Genomic DNA, 22099 nt, shown 5'->3' with positions numbered 1-22099 from the left:
GTTTAACCTGAAGAGAATCCTGAACACGGACTAACAGGTCCCTTCATGTTAAGATGAGGAGAAAGATTTAAAAAGGACATTACGGGCAATTTTTTTTCACACAGAGGATGGTTCATGTGTGGAATTAACTTCCTGAGGAAGTGATGGCTGTGGGTACAGTTACAACATTTAGAAGACATTTGGATAAGGACATGAGTAGGACAGGTTTGGAGGGGTATGGGCCAGGAGCAGGCAGGTGGGGCTAGTTTAGTTTGGGGATTATGGTCTGGCATGGACTGGTTGGACCAAAGGGTCTGTTTCCGTGCTGTATGACTGTATTACAAATGAAGCCTTTCCTCGTTTACAAAACAGTCTCTCACACATTACATTCCACCTGCCAAGTGAACCTGAAAAGAATCCTGAATGAGGACTTTGCTCGCTGAGTACCTGTTTTTTTTTATGGTTCCCGTCTGCCAGCATCTGCCCACAGAAAGAGATAAAGCAGAGACAACGTTTGGAGTCCGGGGGGGGGGGGGAAGCGGCCGTCCTTCGGTAGAGCGCGCTTTGGGACTTGATGCACCGACAACGCTATTTCTTCATCGCTTTCACCTCTCTGTCTGAGTGAGCATTATTCTTTCTGATACATATTATTGTGTTTGGCGACACCCGGAATTGGTGATTTTGTTTTCTCTCCTGAAAGGGTCGTTTTCTCTTTAGAGAGTTTTTCTTCTGAAGCAGCTGCTTACGGTCGCTCGGGGCACGAGGCGGCCGTTAACCGCCATCTCCCGCGCGCGGGGGGTGGGGCCTGAGGCTAAAATGGCGGCGGTGCCACCTAGAAAGGGGAGAGCGGGCTGTGTCGGTAAAGTCCCGTTCCCGAAGGTTATGGTGGTGGGACATTGCGGGATGGAGGTGGAGGGAGACAAGACAGAGATTCCGCTTGGGACCGGCCTCCCCCTTCCCTCCCAGTGAGCCATCTTGCCGTTAAGTGGATAACAAAGTGTGTAGCTGGATGAACACAGCAGGCCAAGCAGCATCTCAGGAGCCAAAAAGCTGACGTTTCGGGCCTAGACCCTTCATCAGAGAATTGCCGTTAAGTGGGCCGGTCGACCGTTAGGCATTTTATTTCATACTCCCCGCCACCTGTCTCTCGCTCTGGCATAGGTTTGTGCATCTCTCACAGTTACTGCTGATTGACTCTGGTATATGGCACTGTGTTCACATGTTGAGAAGCTCGTGGTAGCAGCTCACTGCCTCACCCCATCCATGGTGTTTTTGTAAAATTGACCGGGAACTGGAGACAGATGACGGCACACGAGCAGCCACATGGTGTTTCGGTGTTTGTGTCAGTATAACCAAATGCACAACCTTTGGACCAGGTGAGATCTTCAATCTAAAGCTCTCCCAACTGAATATTTCCAGACAAGCATATGCAGCATCATTCCTATCATTCATTTGATCTCTATCATAAATACTCCCTCCATCCATCAGTCTTGTTCCTTCAAAGAAGCTCTGTCAAACTGACCAGACACAATCTTCACTGGGAAATGCACACTGGCTTTCCTTGATTATACAGTCACTCTTAAAGTGATGGTTTGTATTGTCTCATAGATACAACCAGTTATTTTCCCATCGATTGAAATGTGATCCCAGCCGGCCTCCACGCTTGTTATTTCTCCCTCACACAGTCCAACACAAGGGGAATAACTATTTTCTGTTCTCTCTGTCTCTCTGATCCAGGAACTTACTTTTGTACGGGTTAGTGACCAGAACTGGGCACAAGCAGGGACTGCAACCAGTGCACAGAAATCTCAGAGTCTGACCGGGTTAATGAAGCAGCTCACGTGAGCAAACAGATTCTGTTTGTACGCTCCACACTCGGGTTGGTGTATTTTTAGATTGAGAAACAAAACAACCAAAGCTATGTAAGTCAGAAAAGTTGGTGAGGAGGGTGAGCAATCAGGGGAGGAGCTAACTACTGCTGTGGCCAAAGACGTGATGGTAAAGGAGAATCACAAAATCCCCTACAGTGTGGAAACAGGCCCTTTGGCCCAAAAAGTCCACACGACCCTCAGAGCATCCCACCCTGATCCATACCCCTATAACCCACTTAATTTACACTTCTCTTAACACTAGGGGCAATCTAGTCTGGCCAATCTACCTAGTCTGCACATCTTTGGACTGTGGGAGGAACCCTCACAGACACAGGAAGAACGTGTAAACTCCACACATACAGTCGACCAAAGATGGAATCCAGCCTGTGTCCCTCATGCTGTTAGGTAGCATTGCTAACCACTGAGCCACTGTGCTGCCCTAAATCCAAATATTCAAGATTCAAATGAAGACAAACTGAGTTGTTCAATATCTCCTCATTGCTACCTTCCAAATCAGGCAATATCCTGGTAAACCCCATTCCTGTTGCCCCTCCAGAGCAGCATCCTTCTGGAAAAAGAAGGAGGTTTAACTGTGAGGTCACAGGCAATAGTTAAGTGAGTGACTGGTGAGCAGTCTTTCTTACCTCATATTTTCTCTTCACTTTGCAACTGTTACTAGCTTAAGGGCCAAGTCATGGCAGGAGATCCCACACCCATGTCATGTTTTTCTTGTATGATGTGGGAATTCAGGGACCGTTCCAATGTCCCTGACACCTTCACGTGCTGCAAGTGTGTCCAGCTGCCGCTCCGACATGATGGCTTGACAGCTTTTGGGGAGAGAAACAAAGTACAGTAAGGAGAAAAGTGAAAGTGGAAGGCATAGAAACCAAATACAAAAATCAAAAAGGGCTACACTTCACAATGATTCTGTGTCAAAAAGAGCCTAAAGACTCCATGTCTTGATGTGAGAAACATTTGTATTAATGTGCAAAAACAAAGTTCCTGGAAAAGTTCAGCAGGTCTGGCAGCATCTGTGCAAGAGAAAACAGTTAACATTTCGGGTCCGCGTACTCTTCCTCAGAACTGATGGTGCCTGGGAAAATGTCAGTTTACATGCAGAAAATAGGGAGGTGGGAGGGATGGGGAGTAAACGATAGGATAGATCCCAAAGAGGGAGAAAAAGAGTTGGACAGACAAAGGAGTTGCTAACGATCAGGCTGGGAGGGTGAGTAGTTGTTAATGGGGACTGTTAGTGACTAATAACAGGGGGTGTGTAGTGGCAGGCTATGTGGTAACAAGGCCTGGTGTGTGGGTTTGGTGGCTGGGACATGGGAGAGTTTAGGCCCTAAAATTATTGAACTCAATATTGAGTCTGGACAGCTGTAGGGTCCCCAAGTGGAAAATGAGGTGTTGTTCCTCCAGCTTGCGTTGGGCTTCACTGGAACATTGTAGCAAGCCAGAGACGGACATGTTGGCCAGGGAGCAGGGTGATGCATTGAAGTGGCAGGCAACAGGTAGTTCAGGGTTGTTTTTGCAAGTAGAACATAGGTGCTGTGCGAAGCAGTCGCCAAATCTACGCCAATGTAGAGGAGACCACATTGTGAGCAGCAAATGCAGTAGACTAGATTCTTGGAAGTGCAGTTGAAGTGTTGCTTCACCTGTGAGGTATGTTTGGGCCTTGGATTCTGGGGAGGGAGGAGGTAAATGCACAAGCGTTGCACCTTTGCTGGTTACAGGGGAAAGTGCCGTAAGGCTGTGTAGAGGTGTTTGGGGTGAAGGAAGTGTGGACCAGGGTTTCCCGGAGGGTATGATCCCTGCAGAAAGTGGACAAGCGAGGGGAGGGGAATATGTGTCTGGTGGTGGCAACTTGCTGGAGGAAGCAGAAATGGTGTCTGATGATCTTCTGGATGTGGATGCTGGTGGGATGGTCTGTGAGGATAAGGGGGACCCTGTCGCTGTTGTGGGAGGGAAGAGAAGGGGTGAGGGCAGAAGTGCGGGAGATAGGTTGGACCCAATTGAGGGTCCTGTTGACAACGGAGCTGGGGAATCCTCAGTTGAAGAAGAATGTGGACATTTCGGAGGCTCCCTTGTTGAAGTTGGCCTCATCTGAACATATGCGATGGAAACGGGGGAACTGAGAGAATGGGATGGAGTCTTACTGGGATTGTGGTGTGAGGATGTATAGTCCAGGTAGCTGTGGGAGTTGGTGCGTTTGTAATGGATATTAGTGGCCAGTCTGTCCACAGAAATGGAAACAGAAATGTCGAGGAAGGGAAGGGAGGAGTCAGAGATAGCCCAGGTGAAAGTGAGGGCAGGGTGGAAATTGGAGGCGAAATTGATGAAGTTTTGCAATTCTAGACGAGAGAGGGAAGCAGCACTGATGATATCATCAATGTGTTGGAGAAAGAATTGTGAGAGGGTCTGGATTAGGACTGGAACAAAGAATGTTCCACGTATCCCACAAAGAGACAGGCATAACTAGGGCCCATGCAGGTACCCATTGCAACCCCTCCTACCCAAAGAAAATGAGAAGAGTTGAAAGAGAAGTTTTTGAGGGTGAGGACAAGCTGGGCTAAGCGGAGGAGGGCGGTGGTGGGTGGGGATGGTTCAGGTCTTTGCTCCAGGAAGAAGCAGAGAGCCCTCAGAACACGTGGATGAACTTTTACAATTGTACAAGCCTGTCCAGTGTAAGAGTAAAACAGAGAAAATGGCCCAACCATTGCTAACAAGGGAAGTCACAAACAGAGTTAAAGCCAAAGAGGAAACATGTAAATTAGCCAGAAAAAGAAGCAAACATTAGGACTGGGAGAAATTTAAAATTCAGCAGAGAAGGACAGTGTTTAATTTGGAATGGGAAAAAGGAATATGAAAGTTAGCTTGCAGTAAACATAAAAACTGACTGCAGAAGCTTCTATATATATAATATATATATATGGACATATAATATGTGTATAGAATATATAGATCTGAAGAGAAAAAGACAGATAAAGACAAATGTAGGTCCCTTGCAATTTGAATTAGGCGAAAATAACAGACAACAAAGAGACAGCACACCAGTTGAACAAATACTTTGGATCTGTCTTTACTATGAAAGACATAAATAACCTTCACCAAATGCTAGGGGACAGAGAGTCGAGCATGAAGGAGGAACCAAAGGAAATCCTTATTCATCAGGGAATGCTATTGGGTAAACTGATGGGATTAAAGCCCCGTAGGTCCCCAGACCTGCTGCTCTGCATCCCACAGTATGTAAGGAAATGGCCCTAGAAATAGCAGATGCTTTGGTGATCATTTTCCAGCATTCTTTAGATTCTGGAAGAGCTCCAATGGACTGGAGGGTAGTGAGTATAACTCCAATCTTTTAAAAAAAGGGGAGAGAGAAAATGGGGAATTTTAGGCCAGTTAACCTGGCCTTGGTGGTGGGGAAAGTGCTGGAGTCAATCATTAAGGATGTAATAACTGACCATTTGGAAAGTGGGGCTAGAATCAGTCCTAGTCAGCATGGATTCACTAAAGGGAACTCATTCTTGACAAATCTAGAATTTTTTGAAGATGTGACCAGTAGAGTAGACAATGGTGAATCAGAAGATATTGTGAATCTGGACTTTGGCTTTTGACAAGGTTTTATACAGGAGATTATTGAGGAAAATTAAATGTCATAGTATCAGAGGTAAAGTATTGACAGAGATATAGAATTGGTTGGCAGACAGGAAGCAGAGAGTTGGAATAAATAGACCCTTTTCAGAGTGGCAGGCTATGATGAGTGGTTCCATGCTGGGACCTCAGCTACGCACAATGTACATTAACAATTTGGACAAAGAAATTGAATGCCATATCTCCAAATTTACAAATGATGCTAAGCTGGTGCAGTGTGTGCTGTGAGGAGGATGCAAAGAGATAGCATGTGACTTGGATAGACTGACAAAATGGGTAACTACTTGGCACGCGTGAAGTTGTCCACCTCGGTCACAAAAACAGGATGGCAGAATATTTACTGAATGGTAGCAGTTTAGAAAAAAGTCAGGTGCAATGAGACCTGGGTGCCATGGTGCAACAGTTGCTGAAGGTTGGCATTCAGGTGCAGAGGCTGTGAGGAAAGCTAATGACATGGTCGCCTTCATAACAAGAGGTTTTGAGTATTGGAGTAAGGATGTCTTGCTACACTTATCCAGGGCCTTAGTGAGGCCACACTTTCAGTATTGTATGCAGTTTTGGTCTCCTAGTCTGAGGAAGGACATTCTTGCTTTTCAGGTAGTCCAGTGAAGGTTCACCAAACTGATTCCCAGGATGGCAGGGCTGACATATGAGGAAAGACTGGATGAACTGAGAATTTAGAAGAGTGCAGGGGGATCTCATAGAAGCATGTAAAATCCTGATGGGGCTAGACAGGTGAGATGGGGGAAAATGTTACCAATATTGGGGAAGTCCAGAGCAAGGGGTCAAAGTCTCAGAATAAGGGGTAAGCCATTCAGGACTGAGATGAAGAAGAATTTCTTCACTCAGAAAGTTGTGAACCTCTAGAATTCTGACCCACAGGGAATTGTTGAGCCCAGTCTATTAGATGTATTCAAGAGGGAGCAGGACATGGCCCTTGCAGCTGAAGGGATCAATGAGTATAAGGAGAGGGTGAGAATGGGATACTGAGATTGTATTGAATGGTGGTGCAGGCTTGTAGGGCCAAATGGCCTACACCTGAACCTCTTTTCTCTGTTTCTCTATTTCAACCTTTGTGAACTTCCCCAGTGATGTTTCACAAAATAAAGAGAGAATCTGAAAGGAATAAAATGCAGAAAATATTAATGTTAAATGTAATGTTAACGTAAAAATGGAAAGCTATGGAGTTCTGAGGGTTTGGAGGCTTAGTTTATTTTAAATTTGTGCAGACTGAGATGCTAACCCTCTCTACGCATCTCTACAGAAGCTGCCGGAACTGCTGAGTGTTTGCACCAGCTTTTGTAAATAGATTCCCTACAGTGTGGAAACAGGTCATTCGGCCCAACAAATCCACACCACCCCTTGAAGCATCCCACCCAGACCCATTCACCTATAATCCACGCACCCCTGAACACTAAGGGCAATTTAGCATGGCCAATCCACCTAGCCTGCACATCTTTGGACTGTGGGAGGAAACCGGAGCACCCGGAGGAAACCCACGCAGACACAGGGAGAATATGCAAACTCCACACAGACAGTTGCCCAAGGCTGGAATCAAACCCGGGTCCCTGGAACTGTGAGGCTGCAGTGCTAACCACTGAGCCACTGTGCCACCCAAAATGCATGGGCTTGCGATGGCCGGGAATCGAACCCGGGTCAACTGCTTGGAAGGCAGCTATGCTCACCACTATACCACCACCGCTCTGCTCTGATTGTTGGAGATTCACAATGTGATCATTATCCCACTCTTTCAGTATTAAAGAAAGATCTTCAGTCTATCATTCTCCCAACTGGATTTATCCAGGTGAGCATATGCAGCACTGCTCCCACCATTCATTTGATTAAATTCACAAACACTCCCACCACTGATCAATCTTGTTCCTTCAAAGCATCTCAGTCAAGTTGATCACTTAGAAATCCATGCTGAGTCTGATGGATTACTCCGTCAATTTTCAAATAACCATTAATACGATCTCCCAGAGTTTGCCCAGCTCTGGCATCACAGCTGGACCACACAGCCTCGTACAGTTTGGCAACGTTTCAAAAATACCTCAGAGAGACGGACCTCATTCATTTCGTCTTGGGCTTTTGCCATTGAAAATCACTTCAGAACTGCAACAGTCCAAGGCCAAGAATCGAAACTGGGTCAAATGTTTGGAAGGCAGCTATGCTTAACATTGTACCACCATCAGTCTGCCAGTGAGCTGCTCATGATTCCCAACCACATTCAATAAGACAGTCCTCATGATCAATTAATCGAGCTGAAATAAAAGCATAAAGTGCTGACAAAGTTCTGCAACTCTGGCAGCATTAGCATCAGAACTCTTCACTTCTGAAGAACAATAACTGGACTGTAAAAGTTCACTCTGTCCTCACAGATGCTGCGTGACCGAATAAGTTGCACCAGTAATTTCTGTCATAGAACATAGAACATTACAACACAGTACAGGCCCTTCGGCCCTCGATGTTGTACCGACCTGTCATACCGATCTCAAACCCATCTAACCTACACTATTCCATGTACGTCCATATGCTTATCCAATGATGGCTTAAATGTACCTAAAGTTGGCAAATCTACTACCGTTGCAGGCAAAGTGTTCCATTCCCTTATTACTCTCTGAGTAAAGAAACTACCTCTGACATCTGTCCTATATCTTTTACCCCTCAATTTAAAGCTATGCCCCCTCGTGCTCGCCGTCACCATCCTAGGAAAAAGGCTCTCCCTGTCCACCCTATCTAACCCTCTGATTATTTTATATGTTTCAATTAAATCACTTCTCAACCTTCTTCTCTCTAATGAAAACAGCCTCAAGTCCCTCAGCCTTTCCTCGTAAGACCTTCCCTCCATACCAGGCAACATCCTAGTAAATCTCCTCTGCACCCTTTCCAAAGCTTCCACATCCTTCTTATTATGTGGTGACCAGAACTGTACACAATACCCAAGTGTGGCCGCACCAGAGTTTCGTGCAGCTTCATGATAACCTCTTGGTTCTGGAACTCGATCCCTCTATTAATAAAAGCTAAAACACTGTATGCCTTCTTAACAGCCCTGTCAACCTGGGTGGCAACTTTCAAGGATCTGTGTACATGGACGGAGATCTCTCTGCTCATCTACACTACCAAGAATCTTACCATTAGCCCAGTACTTTGCCTTCTGGTTACTCCTACCAAAGTGCATCACCTCACACTTGTCTGCATTAAACTCCATTTGCCACCTCTCAGCCCAGCTCTGCAGCTTATCTATTTCTCTCTGCAACCTACAGCATCCTTCGTCACTATCCACAACTCCACCGACCTTAGTGTCGTCTGCAAATTTACTAACCCATCCTTCTACGCCCTCATCCAGGTCATTTATAAAAATGACAAACAGCAGTGGACCCAACACCGACCCTTGTGGTACACCACTAGTAACTGGTCTCCAGGATGAACATTTCCCATCAACTACCACCCTCTGTCTTCTTTCAGCAAGCCAATTTCCCGATCCAAACTGCTATATCTCCCACAATTCCGTTCCTCTCCATTTTGTACAATAGCCTATTGTGGGGAACCTTATCGAACGCCTTGCTGAAATTCATATACACCACATCAACCGGTTTACTCTCATCTACCTGTTTGGTCACCTTCTCAAAGAACTCAATAAGGTTTGTGAGGCACGACCTTCCCTTCACAAAACTGTGCTGACTATCCCTAATCAATTTATTCTTTTCTAGATGTTTATAAATCCTATCCCTTATAACCTTTTCCAACACTTTACTAACAACTGAGGTAAGGCTCACTGGTCTATAATTACCAGGGTTGTCTCTACTCCCCTTCTTGAACAGGGGAACCACGTTTGCTATCCTCCAGTCATCTGGCACTATTCCTGTAGACAATGACGAGTCAAAGATCAATGCCAAAGGCTCGGCAATCTCCTCCCTGGCTTCCCTGAGGATCCGAGGATAAATCCCATCTGGCCCAGGGGACTTATCTATCTTCACCCTCTGAAGGATTTCTAATACCTCTTCCTTGTGAACCTCAATGCCACCTAGTCTAGTAGCCTGTATCTCAGTATTCTCCTTGACAACATTGTCATTTTCTAGAGTGAATACTGTTGAAAAATATTCATTTAGCACTTCCCCTATCTCATCTGACTCCACACACAACTTACCGCTACTATCCTTGATTGGGTCTAATCTTACTTTTATCATTCTTTTATTCCTTAAATACCAATAGAAAGCCTTAGGATTTACCCTGATCCTATCCGCCAACAACTTCTCATGTCTCCTCCTGGCTCTTCTGAGCTCTCTCTTTAGGTCTTTCCTGGCTACCTCATAGCCCTCAAGTGCCCTGAGCCTTCACATCTCATCCTAACATAAGCCTTCTTCTTCCTCTTGACCAGAGATTCCACCTCCTTCGTAAACCACGGCTCCCGTGCTTTACAGCTTCCTCCCTGCCTGACAGGTACACACTTATCTAGGACACACAGGAGCTTTTCCTTGAATAAGCTTCACATTTCTAATGTGCCCATCCCCTGCAGTTTCCTTCCCCATTCTATGCTCCCTAAATCTTGCCTAATCTCATCGTAATTGCCTTTCCCCAGCTATAACTCTTGCTCAGTGGTATACACCTATCCCTTTCCATCACTAAAGTAAACATAACAGAATTGTGATCGCTATCACCAAAGTGCTCACCTACTTCCAAATCTAACACCTGGCCAGGCTCATTACCCAGTACCAAATCTAATGTGGCTTCGCCCCTTGCTGGCCTATCTACATACTGTGTCAGGAAGCCTTCCTGCACACACTGGACAAAAACGGACCCATCTATAGTACTCGAACCAAAGTGTTCCCAGTCAATATTTGGAAAGTTGAAGTCCCCCATGACAATTACCCTGTCTCTTTCACTCCTATCGAGAATCATCTTTGCTATCCTTTCCTCTACATCTCTGGAACTATTCGGAAGCCTATAGAAAACTCCCAACAGGGTGACCTCTCCTTTCCTGTTTCTAACCTCAGCCCATACAACCTCAGTTGACGAGTCCCCAAACATCCTTTCTGTAACTGTAATACTGTCCTTGACCAACAATGCCACACCTCCGCCCCTTTTTCCATCTTCTCTGTTCTTACTGAAACATCTAAATCTGTCCTTTCAATCTCCAGTATCCGTGATGCATTGTAGTAAATATAGTAAAAGGTGTCCCACTGAAAGAAATATTGGGTCAGGTGACAGCCTACCTCATTCATTGAGGCACACGTCAAGGAGCATCTTAAACTGGAGAAGGATCTGGGCAATTGGAACTATTTACAGAGGGAATTTAAGAGTTAAGACAGCTCAGCTCAAACCAAGGTGCTTAATGGTGTTCTGATTAAAATAACGAGGACATAGGAGCAGAGGATCTTGGAATAACCTGACCCTACTGGAAAATGTATCAGAGATAATGGGAACTGTAGATGCTGGAGAATCCAAGATAATAAAGTATGAAGCTGTATGAACACGGCAGGCCAAGCAGCATCTCAGGAGCGCAAAAGCTGACGTTTCGGATGAAGGATCGAGGCCCGAAACGTCAGCATTTGTGCTCCTGAGATGCTGCTTGGCCTGCTGTGTTCATCCAGCTTCACACCTATTGGAAAATGTAACTGATTGAAAGATGATTTAGCTACTAAACAGCAACTATTCAAATATAATAATATACAAAACATATGCTTGGCGAATACAAATTCTGTGAATTAGTTTATTTCACATGCAATTCTGGACAAGGACTGGGACAATATTGCTCAAAATTAAACCCACTTACAGTGTTCTATTAACAGGACAATATATCATTTGTGGGGACAGTTCTGATCTCTCTGTAGTTTCATGTTGACCATTCTGCGAAAAGGATGACAGATCTGTAACCAGTGATTATTCTTCAGATTCTATTCTCAAGAAGGAATTTCATTTCACAGCAATTTTCCCCAGCTGACCACATGATAAAGAAGTATCAGAGATAATGGGAACTGCAGATGCTGGAGAATCCAAGATAATAAAATGTGAGGCTGGATGAACACAGCAGGCCAAGCAGCATCTCAGGAGCACAAAAGCTTCATCCAGCCTCACATTTTATTATCACATGATAAAGAACCCTGGATACCATACAGAGAACTCTCCCAATTCCAACAACTAATGTTTTATCATCAGCAAACTGAATATCGTACATCCAATTCCAGATCAGTAACATTTACCATGGAATCAGGTGAACAATATCGAAGTGTAAAGAAAAATCCAGCAACTGCAGAATTCCGTGACTGAACTTGAAACTTTGATTCGGCGTTCTTCCCAGAAATGGTGTCTGACAAGCAGGCATTACAGGCAGTCCCTCATTGGTCATCTTCTTCCTTCAAAGGATTGTGTGAAAGTCCGCAGAACCGTCTTTCCCTTATTCATAGCATGTTGACTCGCACGAGTAAATCAATCAGTCTTGATCATGCGTAGGTTCTCTCAGATTTTTCCCAGTGCTGGAAATGTTCTGGCAGCCTGTCCCCATCTTACAATTGGAACACTTCTGTGAATGAAACTCATTCATTTCCGCATCATTTTCCCCCATTGGAAGTCACTTAAAAAGTGCAACGCTGCGATGGCCGGGAATCGAACCCAGGTCAACTGCTTGGGAAGCAGCTATGCTCACCACTGTACCACCATCGCATGGCAAATGGCCACTGGCCATTCCAAAATCTACTCAACAAAACCATCATCATGATCAAGAGAATCAAGCTGAATTAAAAATAGAAATTGATGTTGAGGCTCAGGAAGTCTGGCAGCATTGGCATCAGATCTCTTCAGTTCTGAAGAACAATAACTGGGTTCTAAACGTTCACCCTGCTTTGTCCCGACAACCGCTGCCGGACCAGCTGTGTTTCTCCAGCAATTTGAGTCTTATCTTTCCAATATTCACATCTCATTTTTTTAAATGCAGCAAAGCTTGACCCACCAAAGGTGGTACTGTCTCAGCTGATGGCCGACCTCATTCATTGAGGCAGATGTCAAGGAGCATCTTAAACTGGAGAGTGATCTGAATAATTAGAACCATTTGGAGAGTTAATTCAAGACTTAAGACAGCCCAGATAAAAGCACGGTGCTTAACACTACCCCAAATGAAATACTGAAGATGGCAGAGGAGCAGATGACCTGAGATAGGATGTGAGCTGGTCGATATTTAGGATGGGCAAGTGCTGTGTACGCATTGATAATATTTTGTTGGTCCGTCTGATATTCGTCATTCCTGGCACTGGATTCACCGAGGGGTAAAATGTCAGTGAACAGAGCGGAGTGTGGCTGTTATTATGTTTCTGACTCGCCATCTCCCGCTCTGTTCGTGAGGTTCACTCTCCCAGGAAATATGCTGTCCCCAGTTTTGTCGTGTTCTATGCCTGTATCATTGGATCAACTGACAGCTGATGCTCTGATGAATATCATTCCTAAATGATACCTTTCCAAGATAATAACAATTAATGTGTTTATGTATTGTTCTCTAACATGTAAACATCATTGTTCAGTCCTGTTGGAACGTTTATTGCCAAAACTGAGGATATTATGAAACAAACCTACCTTTCTGGAAATATAATAAGAAAATGGCCTAACACCGATTTGTCTCTTTAGTTTTAAAGGCAAATGTTAGGCATTGCAATTTGATTGGTCAAACCGCCAAGCTTAAATCAAAACACACTTTATTTCTATGCTTTTGTTGAAATATAAATAACATTCTATCTTGGAATAACCTAACTTTACATGAAAACCTGACTGATTGAAAACTTATTCCACTACTAAACAGGCTGCCCCAATATGGAAACATTCTACAAAACAAAGGCAAATTCAGTAAATCAGTTTGTCTCACATGCAATCAGAGATAATGGGAACTGCAGATGCTGGAGATTCCAAGATAATAAAATGTGAGGCTGGATGAACACAGCAGGCCAAGCAGCATCTCAGGAGCACAAAAGCTGACGTTTCGGGCCTAGACCCTTCATCAGAGAGGGGGATGGGGGGAGGGAACTGGAATAAATAGGGAGAGAGGGGGAGGCGGACCGAAGATGGAGAGTAGTTGCAATGGGAGAGAGATTCCCTGAGGTTGGTCCGGAGGGAGGAGGGTAACTTCTTCAGGTTAGGCATCCCTGCTGCTTGGCCTGCTGTGTTCATCCAGCCTCACATTTTATTATCTTGGAATCTCCAGCATCTGCAGTTCCCATTATCTCTGATACTATTTTAACCTCACTGCGAAGCCTCTTCCAGGGATGCCTAACCTGAAGAAGTTACCCTCCTCCCTCCGGACCAACCTCAGGGAATCTCTCTCCCATTGCAACTACTCTCCATCTTCGGTCCGCCTCCCCCTCTCTCCCTATTTATTCCAGTTCCCTCCCCCCATCCCCCTCTCTGATGAAGGGTCTAGGCCCGAAACGTCAGCTTTTGTGCTCCTGAGATGCTGCTTGGCCTGCTGTGTTCATCCAGCCTCACATTTTATTGTCTCACATGCAATTCTGGACTAGGGTTCAAACAGAATTGCTCAAAATTACAAATACTCTCAGAGTTCTAGTAACAGGACATTGTGTTGTTGGCGGGGACAGTTCAAATCTCTGTGCAGTTTCATGTGGACCACTCTGTCGAATGGACGACAGACCTGTAACCGGTGATCACTGATTGCAATGCAACATTCTCCAGATGGAATTTCATTTCACAGCCTTTTTCACCAAATGATCTCATGATGCAAATCCTTTCATACTATACAGATAACTCTCCCACTTCGAAAAACTGACATTTTATCATCTGTAAACCAAATATCACACGTCCAATTCCAGATCAGTAATATTTGCCACGGAACCAGGTGAACAATATCGAAGCCTGAAGTAACATTCGGCAACTGTAAAATTCTATAATGCAATAATACTAAACTTTGACTCTGTTTTGTCCCCAGAAATGGCATCAGACAAGTTTTTTCTCCACATATTTCTGGTTTTGTTTACAAATTCTGAGTAAACATTTTCAACCTGACTTTACAATCACACAAACAAGAGTCTGTCATCACCTTCCAATTTGGCCACATTATCAGTCTGAGCTGTCACTTTGCCTTGCATCTCTCTGTCCGATCAGACTGTAATATTGGGCCAGTGTGTTGCTGACAGATTGCAAGACAGAAAGACACCCCTTGTTTGTGTCACTGAAATCAAATGAACGCTTCACGAAAACCAACTTTGAACAAGGATACTTTTTCAGAAAAACGTTATCTCATCTGAACAATTTCAGTCAGGCACATGCACATTCATCATATAATCCATCCAGTCCACATCACAGGCAGTCCTTCCATTGGTCATCTTCTTCCTTCAAAGGATTGTGTGAATGTCCGCAGAACCGTCTTTTCCTTATTCATAGCATGCTGACTCGCACGAGTAAATCAATCAGTCTTGATCATGCATAGGTTCTCTCAGATTTTTCCCAGTGCTGGAAATGTTCTGGCAGCCTGTCCCCAGTCTTACAATTGGAACACTTCTGTGAATGAAACTTATTCATTTCCACATAATTTTTCCCCATTGGAAGTCACTTAAAAAGTGCAACGCTGCGATGGCCGGGAATCGAACCCAGGTCAACTGCTTGGGAAGCAGCTATGCTCACCACTGTACCACCATCGCATGGCAAATGGCCACTGGCCATTCCAAAATCTACTCAACAAAACCATCATCATGATCAAGAGAATCAAGCTGAATTAAAAATAGAAATTGATGTTGAGGCTCAGGAAGTCTGGCAGCATTGGCATCAGATCTCTTCAGTTCTGAAGAACAATAACTGGGTTCTAAACGTTCACCCTGCTTTGTCCCGACAACTGCTGCCGGACCAGCTGTGTTTCTCCAACAATTTGTGTCTTATCTTTCCGATCTCCAATATTCACATCTCATTTTTTTAAATGCAGCAAAGCTTGACCCACCAAAGGTGGTACTGTCTCAGCTGATGGCCGACCTCACTCATTGAGGCAGATGTCAAGGAGCATCTTAAACTGGAGAGTGATCTGAATAATTGGAGCCTTTTGGAGAGTTAATTCAAGAGTTAAGACAGCCCAGATAAAAGCACGGTGCTTAACACTAACCCAAATGAAATACTGAAGATGGCAGAGTAGCAGATGACCTGAGATAGGATGTGAGCTGGTCGATATTTAGGATGGGAAAGTGCTATGTACGCATTGATGATAGTTTGTCAGTCTGTCTGATATCTGTCATTCCTGGCACTGGATTCACCGAGGGGTAAAATGTCAGCGAACAGAGCGGAGTGTGGCTGTTACTATATTACTGACTCACCATCTCCTGCTCTGTTCATGAGGTCTCACTCTCCCAGGAAATATGCTGTCCCCAGTTTTGTCGTGTTCTATGCCTGTATCATTGGTTCAACTGACAGCTGATGCTCTGATGAATATCATTCCTAAATGATACCTTTCCAAGATAATAACAATTATTGTGTTTATGTATTGTTCTCTAACATGTAAATGTCATTGTTCAGTCCTGTTGGAACGTTTATTGCCAAAACTGAGGATATTATGAAACAAACCTACCTTTCTGGAAATATAATAAGAAAATGGCCTAACACTGACTTGTCTCTTTAGTTTTAAAGGCAAGTGTTAGGGACTGCAATTCGATTGGTCAAACCGCCAAGCTTAAATCAAAACACACTTTATTTCTATGCTTTTGTTGAAATATAAATAACATTCTACCTTGGAATAACCTAACTTTATTGGAAAACGTGACTGATTGAAAACTGATTTCACTACTAAACAGGCTGTTCCAATACAGAAACATTCTACAAAACACACCATTGGCAAAGGCAAATGCAGTAAATCAGTCTGTCTCACATGCAATTTCTGGACTAGGGCTTGAACGGAATTGCTCAAAATTACAATTATCTCAGAGTTCTAGTAACAGGACATTGTGTTGTTGGCGGGGACAGTTCAAATCTCCGTGCAGTTTCATGTTGACCACTCTGTTGAATGGACAACAGACCTGTAACCAGAGATCACTGATTGCCTTTTTCACCAGCTGACGTTATGATGAAGATCCCTTCATACTATACAGCTAACTCTTCCACTTTGAAGGACTGATGTTTTATCATCTGTGAACCAAATATTGTACATCCAATTCCACATCTGTAATATTTACCACGGAACCAAGTGAACAATATCAAAGCCTGAAGAAACATTCGGCAACTGTAAAATTCTATTACTGGACTCAAAACTTTGACTCTGTTTTGTTCCCAGAAATGGCATCAGACAAGTTTGTTCTCCACATATTTCCGGTTTTGTTTACGAATCCTGAGTAAACATTTTCAACCCGACTTTACAATCACACAAACAAGAGTCTGTTGTCACCTTCCAATTTGGCCACATTAGTCTGAGCTGTCACTTTGCCTTGCATCTCTCTGTCCGATCAGACTGTAATATTGGGCCAGGGAGTTGATGACAGATTGCAGGATAGAAATTATGACTTGTTTGTGTCATTGAAATCAAATGAATGTTTGACGAAAATCTGTAATAAAGCTTTGGCATTCAGTTTTTATGTTTTCAGCAAGCCAATATTCATATTCCTTTTTCCCATTCCAAATTATACCCTTTGACCTTCTCTGCTGAATTTTAAATTTCTCCCAGTCCTCATGTTTGCTGCTTTTTCTGGCTAATTTACATGTTTCCTCTTTGTCTTTAACTCTGTTTGTGACTTCTTCAATGCAATAGTTGGGCCACCTTCCCTGTCTAACTCTTACACTGGATAGGGACATAGAATTGTTGAAGTTCATCCATGTGTTCTTTAATTATCTGTCATTGTCTATCCACCGTCAACCCCTTTAGTATTTTGGCCAGTGTCTTCTAGCCAATGAATGCTTCGGACCATCAAAGTTAGCTTTTAGTTCAAAATTCTAGTTTAATGATGTATTTAATTGCATTTAATAGAGAATTCTACCAGATTATGTGCACCCTTCCCTAAAAGTTCTAAAAATCCCTAAAAATCACAATGTCTCTAACTAATCCTCTCTCATGACACAATACCTAGTTTAGAATGGCCTGCTGTCTAGTTGGTTCCTCAACATATTAGTCGAGTAAACTGCCCCTCATACATCCAAAGAAAACCTCTTCCATTCCATTGCTACCAGTTTGGTTTGTCCAATCAATATGTGGATTGAAGTCACCCATAATATCTGCTGTACCCTTACTGCATGCCTGTCTAATTTCCTGTTTGATACAGTCCCCAACATCACAACTACTGTTTGGTGATCTGAACACAACTGCTGCTAATATCCTTTACCCTTTGGTGCTCTGCAGCTCCACCGATACTGATTTCACATTGTCCAGGGTAATGTCCTCTCTTATTATTTTCTTAATCGTCCCCTTAACCAGCAACACTACCCTACTTCCCATTCCTTACTGTCTATCCTTCCTGAACACTGAATAACCCTGGACATTGAGTCCCCATCCTTGGTCACCTTGGTACCAGGTCTCTGATCTCAATTACACCATATCCATTAATAACTGTTTATGCAGTTATTTCATGCACCTTAATGAAAATGTTTCTCGCATGAAGACATGGAGTCTTTAGGGCTCTTTTTTGACGCAGCACCATTGTGAAATGTAGCCCTTTTTGAGTTTTGTGTTTGGTTTCTCTGCCTTTCACTTTCACTTTTCCCCTCACTGTCCTTTGTTTCTATCTCCAATTTATTTCCCTCCAACTTCCTGCATTGGTTCCCATCGCTTTGCATATCAGTTTCAACCCTCCCCAACAGCACAAGCAAACAATCCCCCTCGGACCTTGAGATTCCAAACCTTTCAGTTTGTACAGGTCCCACCTCGCCTAGAAATCTGAATCCCTCCCTCTTGCACCATCCTTCAAGCTATGTATTGATGTTAGCTGTCCTGCCATTCCTACTTTGGGTGGCACGTGGCACTGGTAGCAATCCTGCGATTACTACCTTTGAGGTCCGATTGTTTAGTTTAACTTGAAACTCCCTAAATTCAGCTTGTTGGCCCTCATCCTGTTCCTGATCTAAATTGTTGGTGCCTAAATGCACCATGACGGCTGACTGTTCACCGTCTGCCTCCAAACCATCCTGCAGCCGCTCCAAAACATCCTTGACCCTTGCACCAGGGAGACATCGTACCAGCCTGGACTCTCGGATGCAGCCACAGAAACACCTATCTGTTCCCCTTACGATTGAATCCCTTATCACTACTGCTCTGCCAATCTTTTTCTTGCCACCCTGTGCAGCAGAGCCAGCCACAGTGCCATGAACCAGGCTGCTGCCACCTTCCCCATGTGAGCAATCTCCCCCACTGTATCCAAAATGATAGGCCTATTTTGGAGGGAGATACCAGCACGAACCCCTAAAGTCCACTCCTACACTACTTGTGTCTGTTAGTCACTCATTCTCTTTCTTCCCAAGTAATTTTAATCTGCAATGTGACCAACTTTCTGAATGTGCTTTTTGCTTTTCCTTCAGCCTCGCAGATGCTCCAAAGTGAATCCAGCCGCAGCCCCAAAGCTGTCAAGTGATCATACAGGAGTTGCAGCTGGACACACTTCCAGCACGTGAAGGTGTCAGGGATATCGGAATGGTCCCTGAATTCCCACATCATACAAGAAAAACATGACAAGGATGTGGGATCTCCTGCCATGACTTGGCCCTTAAGCTAGTAACAGTTGCAAAGTGAAGAGAAAACATGAGGTAAGAAAGACTGCTCACCAGTCACTCACTTAACTTATTGCCTGTGATTTCCAGGTTAAACTTCCTTCTATATCCAGAAGGATGTCGCGGCTTTGGAGAGGCAACAGGAATGGGGTTTACCAGGATATTGCCTGATTTGGAAGGCAGTTTTTCATTTGAATCCTGAATATTTGAATTTAGGGCAGCATGGTGGTTCAGTGGTCAGCAATGCTGCCTCACAGCACGCGGGAGCCAGGTTTGATTCCACCCTTGGGTGACTGTATGTGTGGAGTTTACACGTTCTTCCTGTGTCTGTGAGGGTTCCTCCCACAGTCCAAAGATGTGCAGACTAGGTAGATTGGCCAGACTAGATTGTCCCTAGTGTTAAGAGAAGTGTAAATTAAGTGGGTTATAGGGGTATGGATCAGGGTGGGATGCTCTGAGGGTCGTGTGGACTTTTTGGGGCAAAGGGCCTGTTTCCACACTGTAGGGGATTTTGTGATTCTCCTTTACCATCACGTCTTTGGCCACAGCAGTAGTTAGCTCCTCCCCTGACTGCTCACCCTCCTCACCAACTTTTCTGACTTACATAGCTTTGGTTGTTTTGTTTCTCAATCTAAAAATACACCAACCCGAGTGTGGAGCGTACAGACAGAATCTGTTTGCTCACATGAGCTGCTTCATTAACCCGGTCAGACTCTGAGATTTCTGTGCACTGGTTGCAGTCCCTGCTTGTGCCCAGTTCTGGTCACTAACCCATACAAAAGTAAGTTCCTGGATCAGAGAGACAGAGAGAACAGAAAATAGTTATTCCCCTTGTGTTGGACTGTGTGAGGGAGAAATAACAAGCGTGGAGGCCGGCTGGGATCACATTTCAATCGATGGGAAAATAACTGGTTGTATCTATGAGACAATACAAACCATCACTTTAAGAGTGACTGTATAATCAAGGAAAGCCAGTGTGCATTTCCCAGTGAAGATTGTGTCTGGTCAGTTTGACAGAGCTTCTTTGAAGGAACAAGACTGATGGATGGAGGGAGTATTTATGATAGAGATCAAATGAATGATAGGAATGATGCTGCATATGCTTGTCTGGAAATATTCAGTTGGGAGAGCTTTAGATTGAAGATCTCACCTGGTCCAAAGGTTGTGCATTTGGTTATACTGACACAAACACCGAAACACCATGTGGCTGCTCGTGTGCCGTCATCTGTCTCCAGTTCCCGGTCAATTTTACAAAAACACCATGGATGGGGTGAGGCAGTGAGCTGCTACCACGAGCTTCTCAACATGTGAACACAGTGCCGTATACCAGAGTCAATCAGCAGTAACTGTGAGAGATGCACAAACCTATGCCAGAGCGAGAGACAGGTGGCGGGGAGTATGAAATAAAATGCCTAACGGTCGACCGGCCCACTTAACGGCAATTCTCTGATGAAGGGTCTAGGCCCGAAACGTCAGCTTTTTGGCTCCTGAGATGCTGCTTGGCCTGCTGTGTTCATCCAGCTACACACTTTGTTATCCACTTAACGGCAAGATGGCTCACTGGGAGGGAAGGGGGAGGCCGGTCCCAAGCGGAATCTCTGTCTTGTCTCCCTCCACCTCCATCCCGCAATGTCCCACCACCATAACCTTCGGGAACGGGACTTTACCGACACAGCCCGCTCTCCCCTTTCTAGGTGGCACCGCCGCCATTTTAGCCTCAGGCCCCACCCCCCGCGCGCGGGAGATGGCGGTTAACGGCCGCCTCGTGCCCCGAGCGACCGTAAGCAGCTGCTTCAGAAGAAAAACTCTCTAAAGAGAAAACGACCCTTTCAGGAGAGAAAACAAAATCACCAATTCCGGGTGTCGCCAAACACAATAATATGTATCAGAAAGAATAATGCTCACTCAGACAGAGAGGTGAAAGCGATGAAGAAATAGCGTTGTCGGTGCATCAAGTCCCAAAGCGCGCTCTACCGAAGGACGGCCGCTTCCCCCCCCCCGGACTCCAAACGTTGTCTCTGCTTTATCTCTTTCTGTGGGCAGATGCTGGCAGACGGGAACCATAAAAAAAAAGGTACTCAGCGAGCAAAGTCCTCATTCAGGATTCTTTTCAGGTTCACTTGGCAGGTGGAATGTAATGTGTGAGAGACTGTTTTGTAAACGAGGAAAGGCTTCATTTGTAATACAGTCATACAGCACGGAAACAGACCCTTTGGTCCAACCAGTCCATGCCAGACCATAATCCCCAAACTAAACTAGCCCCACCTGCCTGCTCCTGGCCCATACCCCTCCAAACCTGTCCTACTCATGTCCTTATCCAAATGTCTTCTAAATGTTGTAACTGTACCCACAGCCATCACTTCCTCAGGAAGTTAATTCCACACATGAACCATCCTCTGTGTGAAAAAAAATTGCCCGTAATGTCCTTTTTAAATCTTTCTCCTCATCTTAACATGAAGGGACCTGTTAGTCCGTGTTCAGGATTCTCTTCAGGTTAAACAAAAACAGGGTGAGTTGGCAATTAGGAAGGCAAATGCAGTGTTTGTGTTTGTTTGAGAGGATGAGAACACAAGCGCAGGGATGTACTGCTCAGGCTGTATAAAGCATTTGGAATATTGTGAGCAGTTTTCAGTCCTGTAACTTGGGAAGTGTTTTTTTTAATTACAAAAATATACTTTATTCATCATATATATATATGCATCCATAGTCACTGAAGTTTTTCAGTTCTGCACAATAGTATGTGAAGAGAATAAAACAAACATTGCAGTTGGACTCTATGTGGTAAACAAACTGGGGACCTCTCTTACTTGTGTAAGATCATATTTACATATATTTGAGGTATTCAAAGGATCAGATAACTGAAAGGACCACCATTTAACTTTGGCAGAAAGATCTCAGACAGTAGGTCTTCCTCCGTATGTACACCTGATTAC

At 44.4% G+C, this 22099-nt stretch overlaps 1 protein-coding gene and 3 non-coding genes across 4 annotated transcripts in view; 1 reads left to right on the top strand and 3 right to left on the bottom strand.

Annotated features, from left to right (window-relative positions):
- Positions 1–434: 434 nt before the first annotated feature.
- The window catches only part of LOC125449518 (probable G-protein coupled receptor 139), a 43323-nt gene continuing 21658 nt past the window's right edge, over positions 435–22099 (top strand). Inside the window, exons 1-3 of the mRNA XM_048525335.2 lie at positions 435–600; positions 1717–1858; positions 18978–19202. The gene's annotated coding sequence lies outside the window, so the exon portion shown is untranslated. The remainder of the gene's footprint in view (positions 601–1716; positions 1859–18977; positions 19203–22099) is intronic.
- trnag-ucc (transfer RNA glycine (anticodon UCC)) lies at positions 7135–7206 on the bottom strand. The gene has a single exon. It is a non-coding gene; the product is annotated as a tRNA-Gly (tRNA).
- trnag-ccc (transfer RNA glycine (anticodon CCC)) lies at positions 12093–12164 on the bottom strand. Its single transcript has one exon. It is a non-coding gene; the product is annotated as a tRNA-Gly (tRNA).
- On the bottom strand, positions 15068–15139 carry trnag-ccc (transfer RNA glycine (anticodon CCC)). Its single transcript has one exon. It is a non-coding gene; the product is annotated as a tRNA-Gly (tRNA).

The sequence above is a fragment of the Stegostoma tigrinum genome, chromosome 46, assembly GCF_030684315.1.
Source record: "Stegostoma tigrinum isolate sSteTig4 chromosome 46, sSteTig4.hap1, whole genome shotgun sequence".
Classification (NCBI taxonomy): Eukaryota; Metazoa; Chordata; class Chondrichthyes; order Orectolobiformes; family Stegostomatidae; genus Stegostoma; species Stegostoma tigrinum.
This window is presented reverse-complemented; position numbering and strand designations above follow the sequence as displayed.